At 38.5% G+C, this 15187-nt stretch overlaps 1 pseudogene across 1 annotated transcript in view; it reads right to left on the bottom strand.

The window, feature by feature from the left end:
* The window catches only part of ptprjb.2 (protein tyrosine phosphatase receptor type Jb, tandem duplicate 2), a 53219-nt pseudogene extending 38801 nt beyond the window's left edge, over positions 1 to 14418 (bottom strand). The window contains exons 1-4 of the transcript XR_015130635.1: positions 14401 to 14418; positions 12944 to 13048; positions 10333 to 10400; positions 7824 to 7966 (exon numbers count right to left, since the gene is read on the bottom strand). The product of XR_015130635.1 is annotated as a protein tyrosine phosphatase receptor type Jb, tandem duplicate 2 (transcript). The remainder of the gene's footprint in view (positions 1 to 7823; positions 7967 to 10332; positions 10401 to 12943; positions 13049 to 14400) is intronic.
* Between the last annotated feature and the right edge of the window lie 769 nt (positions 14419 to 15187).

The following is a 15187-nucleotide window of genomic DNA, read 5'->3' as shown; positions in this document are numbered from 1 at the left end:
ATAAGAAATGACCTCTAAAGCTGTTTGTTCAAGAATCAGCCTTTAACACTATACGCTCATAATACTTCACTACTTTACATAATACTGCACAATACTTTGTTTCTACTTCTCAAATTACACAAACTATTAAAAATGGGTCTTGTGCCCTTGCTGACCTGCTGAGTGGAGAAAGTAGATTCCTCTCCAGCTGTAAATTCTGCAAAATCACGTTATCTGACTCTAACGATTATGTGTGCAGGTCTGTGTGTGTTGAAGATTAGTATTAGGTGTTTCGATTGACAAGGAACAAATTAAATATTGATAGTTTCCTCTGATTTTGCTCCTTCTCTGTTTGACCTTTTCCACTCTTGTGTTTTATCAGTTTTTTAGAAAGTGATCCTTCACTTTATTCTTTCTTTTAAAATTCTTTTTTCTTTATTTGATATCTCCTGTCCTTAACTGTATTATTATTTATCACAGGCAGGGGTATGCTAACTTCTTGGTACTTAACACGTGCTCTGATTATGTAGTCCTAACAGTATGTGTGAGTTAAGACTTACTATAGAGCAAGTAAGCCAAGCAATGCTTGCCCTATTATATTAAAAATTGGACACAAATTAAAACCTACCTTAAACTGATCTCTTTCTGAATTCTGTCCTATAAAAGACGTCCAATCGCATGATTACAGCCAGTCAATAAATTACTTTGACCTGTTGACCACAATTGGCAATAATAAATATATTGTGGTCATTTCATATAATTCTGTGAGATCAGGTTTTTTCTTTATCCCAGAGTGTAAAATAATATGTGGGTAATACTTGAATCTTCTTCTTATGTGACTGAACTTGACCTGTAGCTCCCAATACCTTGGTTTGTTGTGTCTGGTAAGGTGAGACAAAGTGCATCCATTTACCATTGTTATTGATTAATAGGTTTGAGTGTGATCTGGTATTTCCTTTTATAGCACCTCTTAACCTGAACCTGAGTAGAGGTCTGATTATCCAGAGTAATTTAAAACCTCTGTGTGTATATAGTGTGTTAGTGGATTGTGATATTAGCAGTTTTTTTGTGATACAAACATTAAAGTACAGCATGACGTGGACAAGTTTTGTTCAAGCTGCTATTTTTCTCTAGCAATAAGTTGGCAGACTGTTCTCTATTTAAAAGGTCATTGCCTGCATATGAGTGACCTGCTCATTGTTTCTGTTCTAATGTAACTTCCTGAGCCCACCCAGAGATGCCTGATAAGACATTTAGACCATATTAAGGGAGGTCAGGCATTTGGCTTTACTTCATACCTACAGCCTGTTTAGTCATGCAAAGGTCTAGAGCCAATAAATCAAAACTTCACCGTGTCTACTTAAAGCGCTGCTGTTGCCAAAACATCACTTACTTGTGTCGACTAATAGCTTTGTCAAAAGTCAAAGTCAGCTTTATTGTCAGTGCCCATATGTACAGTCATACACAGGAATTTGACATTGCAATGCTGCCATGGCCCTCAGTGTACACTAAAACAATATAAAGATTAAAAAGTTAAAAAATTAAGTCATATATTAAACTTTTATTTTTTCATCCTTGGGATACATATTTTGCAATCACCATAAAAATAATTCAGATTATCACCATACATACGAGTGACTAATTTTGCCTGCTAACCCTGAACGTTTGCTGTTAATTCAGCAAAGCTGTAAGTTCACCAACATCCAAAGCACAACATACCTTTAGTGATCAACACTGCTCTTCTTTAAGACTGCGAGATACTTCATTTAACCCTATATAAAACCACAAGTTAAACGTTTATAATAAAGATCATGATCCATCAAATTTCGTTGATATAAATGACGAACAAATGTAACACTCTATAGCTCATGTCAGGGGAACTGATAACCACACTACTTGCCTAATAATATAAAGTGAGATATCCTATCATGTGGGAACTGGGCCCACAACATAGCTCAACAAGTAACAACATCTGATGCGCTGCTTATTCTATTCTTTTCCTACATAACTATGATCCTTTCAGACAATATAGGACGATGAATCATAAAATAATGCTGAATGCTGCGTCTAAAATTAGCTGCTGTCTTTTGCTATCAGTGGTGTTTGTCTCCAGGTACCAGCCTCCCACACCGCTGTTTAGCAGCTCCTATCAGAAGCCACATCAGAATATACGGAAATGAGTTACGTAGCATTTACGGTCCCCAGCGCTGTGCTGCCCTCTGCCAAGTGTGGAGCTGCCAGCTGCAGATACCCATCTGAGCACAATGCTCTTACCGTTAAGAGCTTCCTCGTAATGCAACAGTGCATGAATGCATACATACCCACACCCACAAAATGCTGGGCACAGAGGGCCAGTGCGTTACACTCATCACACCAGTGTGTGTGAGCAGTTTGATATTTGAAATGTGTGAAAGTGAAACATTGGGTGTAAAGCAACACTTTCTGCGGTTTATTTTATTAGCAAAAGTCTCCTTTTGTGGTCAGCAGTTATCACTTAACAAGCCTTTTTAACCTGTTTAATGGGCAATCCAGTCTATGCACGTTTTTATACCAATCTTACCAACAGTAGTTGAGTAACTGACTGACTTATTGAACTCTTTAGAGAATTGTTACCGAAATAGAATATTTAGTTATGTGAGATTATAAATGCTATACATTTTACCACCCATGATGCTGATGAACAGCCTTAACTGACTGACGTAGGCAGCTGTATAGTATTTTGATTTTAATCACTTTTCTGGAAAGACATTATGATGCAAAAATTAAACAACAGCAAAATAATCATATTTTTGTCCTCCGACAGCCTTGTTTAGTTATAACTTGCTCAAATGCCAATGATAAAAAGATAGTTATCTGCTGACAATAAGGCCTTTCAGGCTCGGAGAGGAGCCTGTGTCTCATTTACATGGACGGGGAACTGTGACTCTTTGTAATTCAAATTGTACAAGCTGCACTTCGACTCGCAGTGCTGGCTGAATGCAGAAGGTCTGGGGATGTCAATTTGAAACTGGACAGTCTTGATGCAGATGAAGGGGCCTGGGAGTGGGTGGAGGGTGCACCATTCTACAAAGGAGGGTTTGATTTGTGACTTTTGCACTTTAGACCAGTAATGGGACTCAAAACACTGGAAGGCTTTCTAATTTGTATAAAGCCAGCAGGATGCATCAGGAGAAAGAAACTTATCAGACGTCATTGAGATACCGCGCGTCATCAAACGTCACCCACATTTCAGGCATAAGGCTTGCAGCTTGCCGGAAAGACAGCGCTCCTCACGCAATGTCCACAACCACAGACGAGCCAGTTCTTTTAGAGTGTTAAAAAACATCACATTTCCTTGTTCCAAGACATTTCTAACTAATAGTAATGCCACAATTCTCTGGTAAGCAAGCCAAGAAAGAGAGTGAGAGACGCAGATGCAGGACATGGGGAGGACAAAGAAATGATGCACACAACCATATACACATGCAAAGTATTATACTTTTCCTGGTTCATTAATGGATGTGTGCCAGACTATGACCTCAGATGCAGTCTATATGGAGCACACCACCTAAACCTATTTTGAATCTCTTTTACTTCCATTATTTCTGTTATAGTTATAAATTAAATTAATAACAAATGATTGCATATTATATATTTTAAGCCCCTCCCCCCAAAAAAATGTAGGCCCATACAATGACATTACAATAAAGTTTGTTAACAAACATACAGCCCGCTTTTACCGAGGCTACCCATAGATATTTCAGCATTAGTGGGTTCAGATACCTCATATGGTTCAATCAGTAGTTAAACCAAGACTGACACTAGACATAGCTACGGTGGACATATTAAGTTCCACTAATGGAAAATATCTGTATGCAAAAAAAGTTACAGGGAAGCACAATATTTCCCCTTTTCTACTTTGCCTTTCCATTCTCTCTTTAGAGGGATTATGTGTCTGAATTTACATTTTTTTACTGTGACTTTTTAAAATAAATTTTTTTAAACTTTTTAAATTAATGTTTGTGTAATCTAAGTAACTAATATTAACTTTTGCCCAGCGCTGCCAGACATGATCATCATTACCACACATTTAATGGAAATGTCATGTAGTTCATGTAACTGCTGATGGAGACGAGGATGGAGAGAGATGGAGTCTAGTATTTGATTGTGTGGTTATAGTTGTCTAATGTATGTAAACATACTAGCCTCAGTTACATAATCTTAAGAGCCACTACTCAAGTATGTGCATACATACTTTACATTCCCGATACACGGTACAAATGTAAGTGATGAAAGCTTGTTTTCCCTTTTAACAATAAATAGATAATAAATAAGGTTAGCAAATAATTAAAGTAACTGTCAGCATGTGAGTGGGTGTTGCAATTGTGCAAACAGGTATGTCTGTAGGCTGTAAGCTTTTTGTATGTTTGTTTCTTTTATTGTTCATGTAATCACACCTTTTTAAAGGTGTCATACGCAGCATAGGGTTTGACCACACCTTGTGACTTTCAGACCTTTCTTTGCCCATAAACAAGGCCCAACAGTCATAGCTTAGAAAAGTCACATCCCCCGAGGCCTCTGACAGATGAAGGCCCACTTCATCTGTCAGAGGATTCTTAAAATGTTTGTGAACACGGCCCCAAGTTTATACCGCTGTTTCATCAAAAGACCAGGGGCTATATTTGCAATCCTTCAAGCAAAAAAGTTTCTATGAAAGTTAAAGTTAGGACTAAATGTTGGTACAGATAAAAGATATTATAAAAGCATTTATAAGAGTAGATCCTTAAATAGTAGATACTGTCAAAGTCCTTTTATATCGAGGGCCTCATGCAGCTTACTTTGATGTCTAGCGCGCCGGACACGTGAAACTCCCCTTTCTATCTGATGGTTAATTACACATTAAATCCTTGAGATATCTTAGGATATTAAAAACCTACAATTTCAAAATTTCATCTCATTTGTTATATTGCTGGGGTGAATGAAAGACATCTGTGTTTGGGTTTAAAATGTAAGAAATTAAAGAAAAAAATTTTGTTGTTAAAATACAGCTAAAAATCCACATTTTTAACCCTCCTTCACATTTTTCAAAGTCATCCACTGGGCCTGATTGGAGTCCTTGCTAGGCCGATTTTGTCCTCTGACCCTTATGCTTCATATGCTCCAGTCAAGTTTTTAAAAAAAATACACAGAATGGTTAAAATTGTAATATCTATATTTGGACGTTGTAGTAAAATGTAAGAAAACTGTTCTAATGGAAGTTGCCAGCAGATGAAGAGAGTCAGACAGAGATTTCGATAAGAAGCTTTTATGTCTTTTTTACATATCTGTGTTGTGGTCATGTATACTGTATAGACTTGCCATAAGAACCACAAGTATATCTCATAAAAGTGAAAACAAGGGTTGATATTTTAAGTCATGCAAGGATTTTTTTTTAAAAGACTAACTCTTGTGAATTTTTCAATTAATAATAAAAAATATATAATTATTAATTTTTTTATTAAACCAACTGGGGAATTTTCCAGCATCACACCTAAGCTAGCAATTACTTTCTCTTAGATTTCTTTGTTCTGTGGAGTGAGGAGCACTCTTAGTTTAGCCCCGGAGGAATCAAACGAAACATGTTTTGAGCGAAATGAGAAGATTTTCGTGTCTCTTATCTTTGGAAAGAATTCCAAATTGAGGCGTAGTATTCACAAATATTAAGTTAAACAAGTTTCTGGCCTCAAGAAACTGACAACAAATTTCTAAACTGATGCCCATAGTTAAAGCCTTATGTAAAGTCTGCCGTTCTCTTTAGTCTACAGAAAACAACTGTACTCGTGTCAGGGTTTTATTTGCATGTGTAGCGTGCAGCCAGTGTTCATCGCTGCTCAACCTGTGTACTCAGCAGCACAGAAGCTGACTTAGTTAACAGGTCTCTGTACCTTTACTTCCCCAATGGAAATAAGAGATATCATGTGATGTGCTAACAGAACATTTGTGTATTTCAACAGGACACTTCAACAAGCTGCATTTAATTATTAACAGGGGGAAATATTAAGCAGTGGTCATTTCTCATAACTGAATACAAAAACAGGATGATGATGAGGTTTTAATCAGAACATCTATGTTAAAGTTAAGCGATCGTGGCTCAAGAGTTGGCCGTTCGCCTTGTAATCGGAAGGTTGCCGGTTCGAGCTCCGGCTCGGACAGTCTCGGTCATGGTGTCCTTGGGCAAGACACTTCACCTACTGCCTACTGGTGATGGCCAGTGGGGCCGATGCCACAATATGGCAGCCTCGCTTCGTTCAGTCTGCTTGCAGTGTGCAGGGCAGCTGTGGCTACAACTGTAGCTGCCTCCACCAGTGTGTGAATGTGAGAGTGAATGAATAGTGGCATTGTAAAGCGCTTTGAGGGCTTCGAAAAGCGCTATATAAATGCAATCCATTATTATTATTATTAAGGTGTTGCCAATATATTGAGTATCTAAAAAATAAGTAAATAAAAGATACTGTTGACTGCTGATGGGAAAAGTGAAAACAGTTGCTATCTCTGGTGTGAAACTCATAATCTATCCACCCATGCTTTTCTATCCACCTCCTCTTTCAGAAGCACAAAACCATCATGTCACTTCTGCTGATCTGTCCAGTAAATGAAAGGGTGTGTGTGTGTGTGTGTGTGTGTGTGTGTGTTATTTTATTTTCTATTACTTGCTTAGTTACTTACAGAATGGGCTTACAGCTCCACCCTTCAAAAAAAAAAAAAACAATGTGCAAAGGAACAATTTCCGCAGTTTATCAATCTAAATGTGCATCGGCAACAATGTCACAGATACGCATTTAAAATCATCCTCCTTCTCAGTATAAAACTTTGCTCTGTTGTCGTTTGATCGGTGCTGACACAGCTCCACATTAATAATTGGTTCCATGTTACTTTACACTGAAGAACGGTGAGGATCACATACGGAAAGAAGCGAGCCGGGGTGGCAGAGGTATCAGATCAGGTCCTTTGAAGTGTATTAATAGAGTCAGCATCACGGCACCATGGAATAAATATTTGCATAAAGAACGTGCCTTTTCATCAAGCACTGATATTAAACTTGGAATATGCAGCACAGCTGTTCAATTGTCTTCTGATTCTAAACAAAAAAGTAGTTAAGCCACTTATCACTTATTAGAGATGAACAAGTAACTGGGCAAGTCCCTGGGTCTGTGAAGTGAAGGGGACACTGAGCTGCACCACATTCCTTTCCTGACCCCTTTGTGTTGGCCACACACATCCTCGCATGCCATTCTCAAACTCTCTCATCTTTTCTCCCCCTCTCTCTGGGCAGACTGATCAGTGGGACACGGGACAGGTGGATCTGTGGTAGCTGGATGCCACAGTCTATCCGTTAGTTGAGCCTCTTTTCAGAGGAATGTATTTCAGGGGATTTCAGACTACAGGTCAGGTCACTTGAACAAACAGTTTACCAACAAAGAGAGTGAGTCATTTAGTCTACTTTGGCAATGCATTTTAATATTGCTTCACTGTTAAAACTCTCTAGCTCAAGTCCGACATATTAATTACCCATCGTTATAATTTTTTATGCAGTTGAAACTTTCAAAGGACCAAGTTTTATTGTACTATTACATCTTTGTTGGTATCAGCACAAAATTAATGTGTTATAACAGCAGAAATGTTTTCCATAAACTTTCCCTTTAAGCGTGAGGTACACTCCACCGATTGCTGACTTAGGGGACGTACCTGCGCAACAGGTGCAGGAACCACGAACTCATGAAAACCGTGCGCATCACCGAAACAGAGCGCAGTGCAATAGTTGGAAAAGTGCAGTAGTGTCGTGTTTAATTTCGCTCATATTGTAAAAAGGATTAAGTTTTTCTTACCTTGAGGAAGGCGCTGAAGACCAGAAGAGTCCACAGAGGGACGCTGAAGCGCATTGAGAGCTTCATGATGCCGCACACTGGGAGAACGGATTCTAGTGCTTTTTCTACCCGCTGCACACTTTCATGTCCAAACTTCCCTTTCGCTTGCAAAAAAAAACAACAGAAAACAAACAACGACTGGACTTTCTTCTAACACCTGAGTCAAACCGTTGCTACATCAGGAGAGTTTAAAGTGAGAGAATGAAACTTTTTCCTCTGAATTCACGGGGAGGAGCAGCGGCCAGAGGCGCGTCATTCAGAGTAGTCCGCCTCTCTTCAGTTTTTCCTCACTTCAGCTCGAACTACTTCCTCATCAACTAAAAGTCTGCCTTCCCTCTTTCCTCGAAGAAATCCAACATTCTTCCCATAACTTTGCCAAGCAGGTCGAAGGAATGCAGTGTCCCGTTTCTAACACGACGGAAATCCCATTTTCCAAAGCCAAGGTTACTGGGAAACATCCCTAATATCACTGGCCTGGTTTCTCCTCTCTAAAGCAGTTCAGTCATTTCACAACAAAACAGAGTATTAGGCCAAAGATAAGGGGGACTACAGTGAGAGGGATATTTCATGCCTGAAGACTCGAGACAAAAGAACAGCTTAGTTTAAAGAACTAAAAAAACAAATAAACCTGCAATTTCAAAACCCGTTTATAATTTAATATATTCACTCATGGCTTGACCTTGTCTTGTTGTTTTAGTCATCTTTGGCCACAAAAGTGACTTTATTTGAATGAGCGTTGAGTCCTAACTCATTAGCTAACACCACTAATGCAGTCTAAGGATGTGCATTTAGCCTGCGGATAGCTGTTAAGGAACATAGAGATGTGAGAAATTTCCATTACTAATACTGAAAAAGACATGGTCAACAGTTCAGTTATTTATAGTCTATACAGATAAAGTCTAAAGTATCTAACTAGTGGGTCCCACCCACATACTGAGACACACAGTTGTAATGACACAAAATTGAAGAGCTCCGGAAGAAAGCTGGAAAATGTCAATTGGTTGGCGATTCCAACTTACAGTATTCCCACATGTGCAGTAAGTATGTTGCCACTAACACTATTATTACTCACAGTAAAGTAGACATAGAGTGCTTAAATAATCTTTGACTTAGTGACTTAATGCATTTTGTTGGTGTTTCAGTCAGGGATGGTTTTCAGACTAGGAAAGCAATGAAGATAATTGTTGTGACATGCCATAAACATCTTTATTTCAGCTGTGAAACTGTGAGCATCAAGATCAACTTTGTCTCCAAATCATTCAGCCTGAGCTGACCCTCTGATAATTTGTTCACTCCCGATGAAAACCTGAGTATCTTCAACACTTTCACTTCCAGCTCGGCCTCATGTCTTTTTGTCAGCACCATCTCCAAACCATAAACCACATCAGGTCTCATTACCATCTTGTAAATCTCCCCTTTCACTCTTGCTGCTATCTTGCTGTCACAAAACACCCTTGACACTCATCCCCACCCGCTGCACCCTCCCTGCACTGCGGTCTTCATCTCTCTTCTGCCCTGTTCACTGTTTTGGATGGTTCACCCTATCTCATTAGCCTTCACTACCACCACTACTCTGCTCAATGTAGAGTCACTGCTACAAACACTGGAACCAGAGCAAAGGTAATATTCAAAATGAAAACTAAAACAAAGTCAAACAGAAACAGAGAGTCTGAAAATAAAACACTGCAGACAAAATGCAGGATCACGACAAAAACTTTTTTATCGTCTGCTGAAGGACTAAATGGAAGCTCTGGCTGCTGTTATATTTCTCCATGTAAACTCAATTCAAATGAATGATAAAAGAAATAAACTACATGGTATGAATGATAAGGGCCAGTCTTCATGTAAAGCTTATTTATAGCCTATTTTATCAGCTTTGTTTTTCTTGTTAGTGCTGGATGGACAGGAAACAGTTTATAACAGTGTGTGTGTGTGTGTGTGTGTGTGTGTGTGTGTGTGTGTGTGTGTGTGGCTGTAAAACAAAAGCAAAAAAACAAGCCTCCTTGTCACACTACTTAGGATGAATAATTCCAAAATAAATAAACATTTAATACTTAATTCTTGAAAATGAAACCCTTTTCTAGTGTAAGTATTGTGTGTAAGTTATGAATATGCACAGAAACCCATATTAAAAAATAGAATAGAAAAGCTACTTTATTGTAATTCAGAACATACACCAGTTACTGCACACCAAAATAAAATTTCAGGCATGTAACTTCACTGCCCTAAATATACTTTCTTAATGTGCCTTGTGCATATATGAATATACATCCTTTATGTTGAGTGCAGACATGTTTACGCATCCTGCGTGTTCATCCCGTGTTGAATTTTATGCTGCTGTCTTGTGCTTGTTCTGCTCATCTTTTGAGACATTCTCACAAGTGCGTTTTGAACTTTTTGGAATGTGTTGTTTATCACCTTCACACTTTTACATGTTAAAAAAAAAATTCTGTTACTTGTCAGCACTTACTGTGTAACGTTGTAGGATGTTCTCATGTTCTATAGAAATACTGCTAAGTTGCACTTCCTAGAAACAAACTTGGAACACAGAAGAAGACAGAAGTTTAGTTTTGTGAACACCAGAGGCTGGTCGGGTTTTACTGGTTGAAAATAATAATGGTAGATTTTTGCTACAACTTAACAACATAATTTAAAATAAATGAATACTGATGGGCGACAGAAATGTTGCAGCAACTTCCTGTTTGTTTTCCCGTCTCTAAAAAGCTCTTCTGAGTGACACAGACTGGCCTGATGTATGACAATGTTGTACAGTGTGTCATAGTTTTATTTGGCACTGAGAGGACATGCAAGGAAAGGTTCCAGCCAACGAGGAGGTTTAAACTAGGAACCCTCTGCATGTTGCGTGTTTAGGTTGTTTAAATGCATCATTATGCCAGGAAATGTTGGGTCCTGACATAACAATTCATGTAAATCACGTGGTCTCTATATCCCCACCTGGCTATTGACCAAGCATGATAATTTAGAGACCTTAAGCAAAGACCTGCATGAAGTCCTTGTTCACTTAAACAAATGCGTTCATAGCTAAGTGAGTAAAACAAAAATATTTTACATGTTAATAGATTTATTTTTAACTAGTACAGATTAACACTCGTTTGTGGATATAAGAAGCCTGCTCTATAAACACACAAAAAAGGAAAAAGCTTTCTAAAGTGGCACTTTGCCGATGAGGCTTCATGTAAATTGTCTGCTCAAAGTTGACTGACTACTTTATTTTGTGCACCTTGTTAGTGCTGGGTTAGCTGCTTTAATTCTTCATGCCATAGCTATATCAAAGTGTTTGAAATATACTAACATGCTGCTGCATCTCTAAGGTGCTGTGTTAAATTGAGATCTAGCGACACTAGAAGTTAGTTGAGTAAAGTGATCTCACTGTCAAAAAAAATAAAAACAGTTTGAGACCAAGTCTCAGCTGTGTCGTTGAAAGGTGGCTTTCATAACACCCCTGTTTCACCATTTTCCTCGGGCCAGCTTTATAATACCTTTTAGGCCTTCACAGCGCATGTGAAGTGAACATTCTGAGTTAAAGTGGCATAGCTGGGAGGTCACTTCACAGTTGAAATGTGAATTATGCGTTGTTCAGCGCAAACCTTATTGCATCCTGATGATTAGAACACAGAAGAAGACACAAGCAGGAAATTTGTCTTTTTCAGTTAACCGTGGTCATAGACTGAAGCTTATGTCATATGTGAGCAACACGTAAATCTCCTTTCTACTACAGCGTTAGAACTCATTACTCAAAAAACACATTCTCAGTTTTATGTTATTTTAAAGTTGCCAAAATTAGGAAATCCTCATTTTCATTACTCCAGAATAGCTGGCTAGCCATGAATCGCTCTCATGTGTACGTGTATAATTAACGCCTCTTTAATACTGGTGCTTTTAAAGACGTGCTCTGTTAAGTGGGTGATTTTTTTGACCTCTTAGTACACTGGATGCCAAAGCCGCTTTTTGACAGACAGTTTTATACTGGCTGTTAAAAGAGCCCAACTAATGATGTCTAATGGAGATAGAGAAGATGTGAACTGGTCACTGTGACGTATTATTCTCAGTGTTACATAATGCTCTCGGATTGTTGCAATTTGTATTTTTTTAAAGCCGCACCTTCCATATGTTCTTCCTGTAGCCATTATAAATTTAACTAATATGTTGTTTTTCTTTCTAGCCTGCTGCTCTTTTCCTTTTTTGTGCTCTGTCAGGAGATCAAGACTCAGATGTTTTCTTTTGAGAGATGTTGGTGATAACATTTGACCACAGGGACAGAAGGAATCTTATCTGCATGCATTCATAAAAAAGAAACATGCATTAGACTTAAATATCTCAGTCTGAGTGACCTGAAGTCAAAGTGCAGTCGTCAAACATGCAGCGTAACTCTGGTGTAGACTATACTACTGTTAGTAGTGCCTTAACTCTGCCGATCATTGCATAACCAGCATGTGCCCATTCAACATAAAGTGATCTCTATTTTCCACACAGAGAGTTGCAGAACATTTGCAAATCATCCTGTAGTTTTTTAATGAAGCACCTTTGTAAGAACACGCAACTCTTAGCGATGGCATTCTATTATCCCTAAAAGGCCTCTCGACTCTTCATCTTTCTGGTCATCATCATCGATTCATGCAACACAGAGTATTCAGGCATCTGATTTTTACTAAATACTAACAGAAATTAACTGTTCATTAAAACACTGACATTTTTTATACAAAAAGATTAGTGTATTATCCCATAAAGACAAGATTTCTTTAAGCAAGTAACAGTTTAAAACAATTAAATTATAGTATTGTAAAAAATTATTTAAAAGATATTGTAACAAATCATTATTGGGTTGATGGACTGACAGAAATTTGACACCCTTTTAGCTCATTGATAGATTTAGACACCAAAAATTGTGCAACGTACCAACACCATGTGCAGCAAAACAGTCACAGAGAATATGCATTTAAGCTCGTATGTACACTTTTGACCCTGTGTAGATTAGAGAAAATCCACCATGAATTCAAACACATGCACATTCATGCCCATGATCAGTGCATGCAAATGTCATATATACAGTTGTCACAAACCTGTCTTATTATAACTTAAGCGCATCAGGCTCAGATGGTAAAAAACACCTTCTGTGTTATTTGGAGAGGGCGGCAGCTTCTTAAAATATGGCAGAATTTGATGCTCTGAAAATGAGAAGTGGGTAGAATTACTCAAAGAAGTGTTTCCACTTTGAAAACAAGCAACAAAATCTGCACAAGAATGCTGGAAGAGTGGTGTTGCACGAGGCTTATAACTCTCAGCCAGGAGAGTCTCATGTGAGACAATTACTATTTAGAAAGCTTCATGTTCCAAGTTGCCAGGGTGATAGGATAGGTCCAAAGTAGATTTTACATGCACTTACCACCTACTCAATGTTGCATTCTCAATCTGTAAAAACAACTTTGACCTAAAGATAGACACAGGACCTCTGAAACTGCGCTATGGTGTCTGATATGAACATGAACATGACAATGAGTTCACTGTACTCAAATGGCCTCCACAGTCACCAGATCTTTATCTCCAAGAGCACCTTTGGGTTGTGGTGGAACAGGATATTTGCATCACGGGTATGTAGCCAACAAATCTGCTGCAAATGTGTGATACTATCATGTCATAATGGACCAAAATCTCTCAGGGATATATCCAGGACTTCGCTGAATCTATGGCATGATGAATTAAAGCAGCCGAAGAACTAGCAAGCCGAGCCTAATTAAGGCAGCCGGTCCCATCTTTTATGTGAGGCCTCCTTTGGCAAAGTTCCACTTGAGACAACTTTTTTTCTTTTTCTTTTTTTGGTCTTCTTATCTTGTTTCTGCAAACAAGTGTTAACATGTACTTGGTAAAAAATAAAGCTGTCAACATGTAAAAAAAAAAAAATTGTTAATTTTACTTGAAAAATTACAAATGCATTGGGTAAAATGGAGAAGAGCATCACACTTGTCTTTGCTTGAGGTTTTTCAATTGCTGTGCTTCGTCAGTAGCAAGTAAAGCCAGCCGCGTGAATGCCAGGATGCAAAGTTTCTTAGCACAACAATGCCTTTTAACAACTGCACCTAACTTCTGTGAAGGTTCTCAGTCATCCAGGTCATCGTAGTCTAAGGAGTTTGGAAAGAAAAGTCTCTGGACTTCGAGAAGTTTCTCAGATGAGAGGTGAAACATCTTCAAGCAACTTAAAGAAGTCCAGATGCTTTTCTTTCTAAGCTCCACTTAGACAACTGCACCTAACCTAAACATATAATCCTCTCTTTAGAGTTCAGTATGGTGCAATCCACACATGGTAAGCTCCACACCTCTCCGCTAGTTGCTTCACTCTCGTTTACTTTGCAGTCACTACTTTAAATATATTCTACTTACTGTCCAATGTATTGTTTCTTTATTAAATTAATTTTTTTCTATCACACCTTCCAGTGTTTATATGGAGTGCACACACATTAACACTACAAGGTCAAAGTTCTGTTTTATGTTATATTAATACATCTTTCTTTGTTTGAGTTACCTGGGGTTTGGCTTCTCCTTGCTGGTTGGCAAAAGGTGTGGCAAAGGGATGGGAGAGCTGAAGTACTGCTGACAGCCTAATTGGATCAAATCACATGATTCATTGCCTGGGGGGTGTTTCAAGATTGTTTAATTATTTTGTGTTTTCACAGGCCGGCCTTTAAGGTGTCACAGATAAAAACCCTGAAAACCATAAATTTCACACCTGAGCCTCAACTCTCAACTTGGGTGTTCTTTTGGACAGCTCCTTTAAACTTGATAAACAAGTGTCCTCTGTGGTACGGTCTAGCTTTTACCAGCTATGACAAATCTCTGAAGGCTAAGCATTACATACCGCGAATGGATCTGGAAAAACTTATACATGCATTTGTTACCTCAAGATTAGATTACTGGAACTCCCTTTACCTGGGCCTCCAATCTGCCCTTCTCCATAAACTACAACTTGTTCAAAATGCAGCGGCACGCCTTTTAACTGGTACTAGAAGGTTTGATTTTATTACCCTGATCCTTGCTGACCTGAACTGGCTGCCCATCAAATATCGGATTGATTTTAAGATTTTACTGCTTACATTCAAAATCGTAAATAATATTGCACCGTGCTATTTAACTGAACTTGTCAGCTGGTATACTCCTAGGAGAGCACTTCGATCATTGAGTCAAATGCTCCTGGTGCAACCTAGGTCCCGGCTGAAAACCAGAGGTGATCGTGCCTTTGCCATTGCTGCACCGAACCTCTGGAACAGTCTTCCTTTTAAAACACGATTGAAAACTTATTTATTTGATCTTGC

This window comes from Aulonocara sp. 'chitande type north' Nkhata Bay, linkage group LG7 (assembly GCF_057382095.1).
Source record: "Aulonocara sp. 'chitande type north' Nkhata Bay isolate Kocher_YH1m ecotype deep benthic linkage group LG7, A_spYH_male_GT1.1, whole genome shotgun sequence".
Classification (NCBI taxonomy): Eukaryota; Metazoa; Chordata; class Actinopteri; order Cichliformes; family Cichlidae; genus Aulonocara; species Aulonocara sp. 'chitande type north' Nkhata Bay.
The sequence above is the reverse complement of the archived record's forward strand: the minus strand, read 5'-3'. Positions and strand labels throughout refer to the sequence as shown.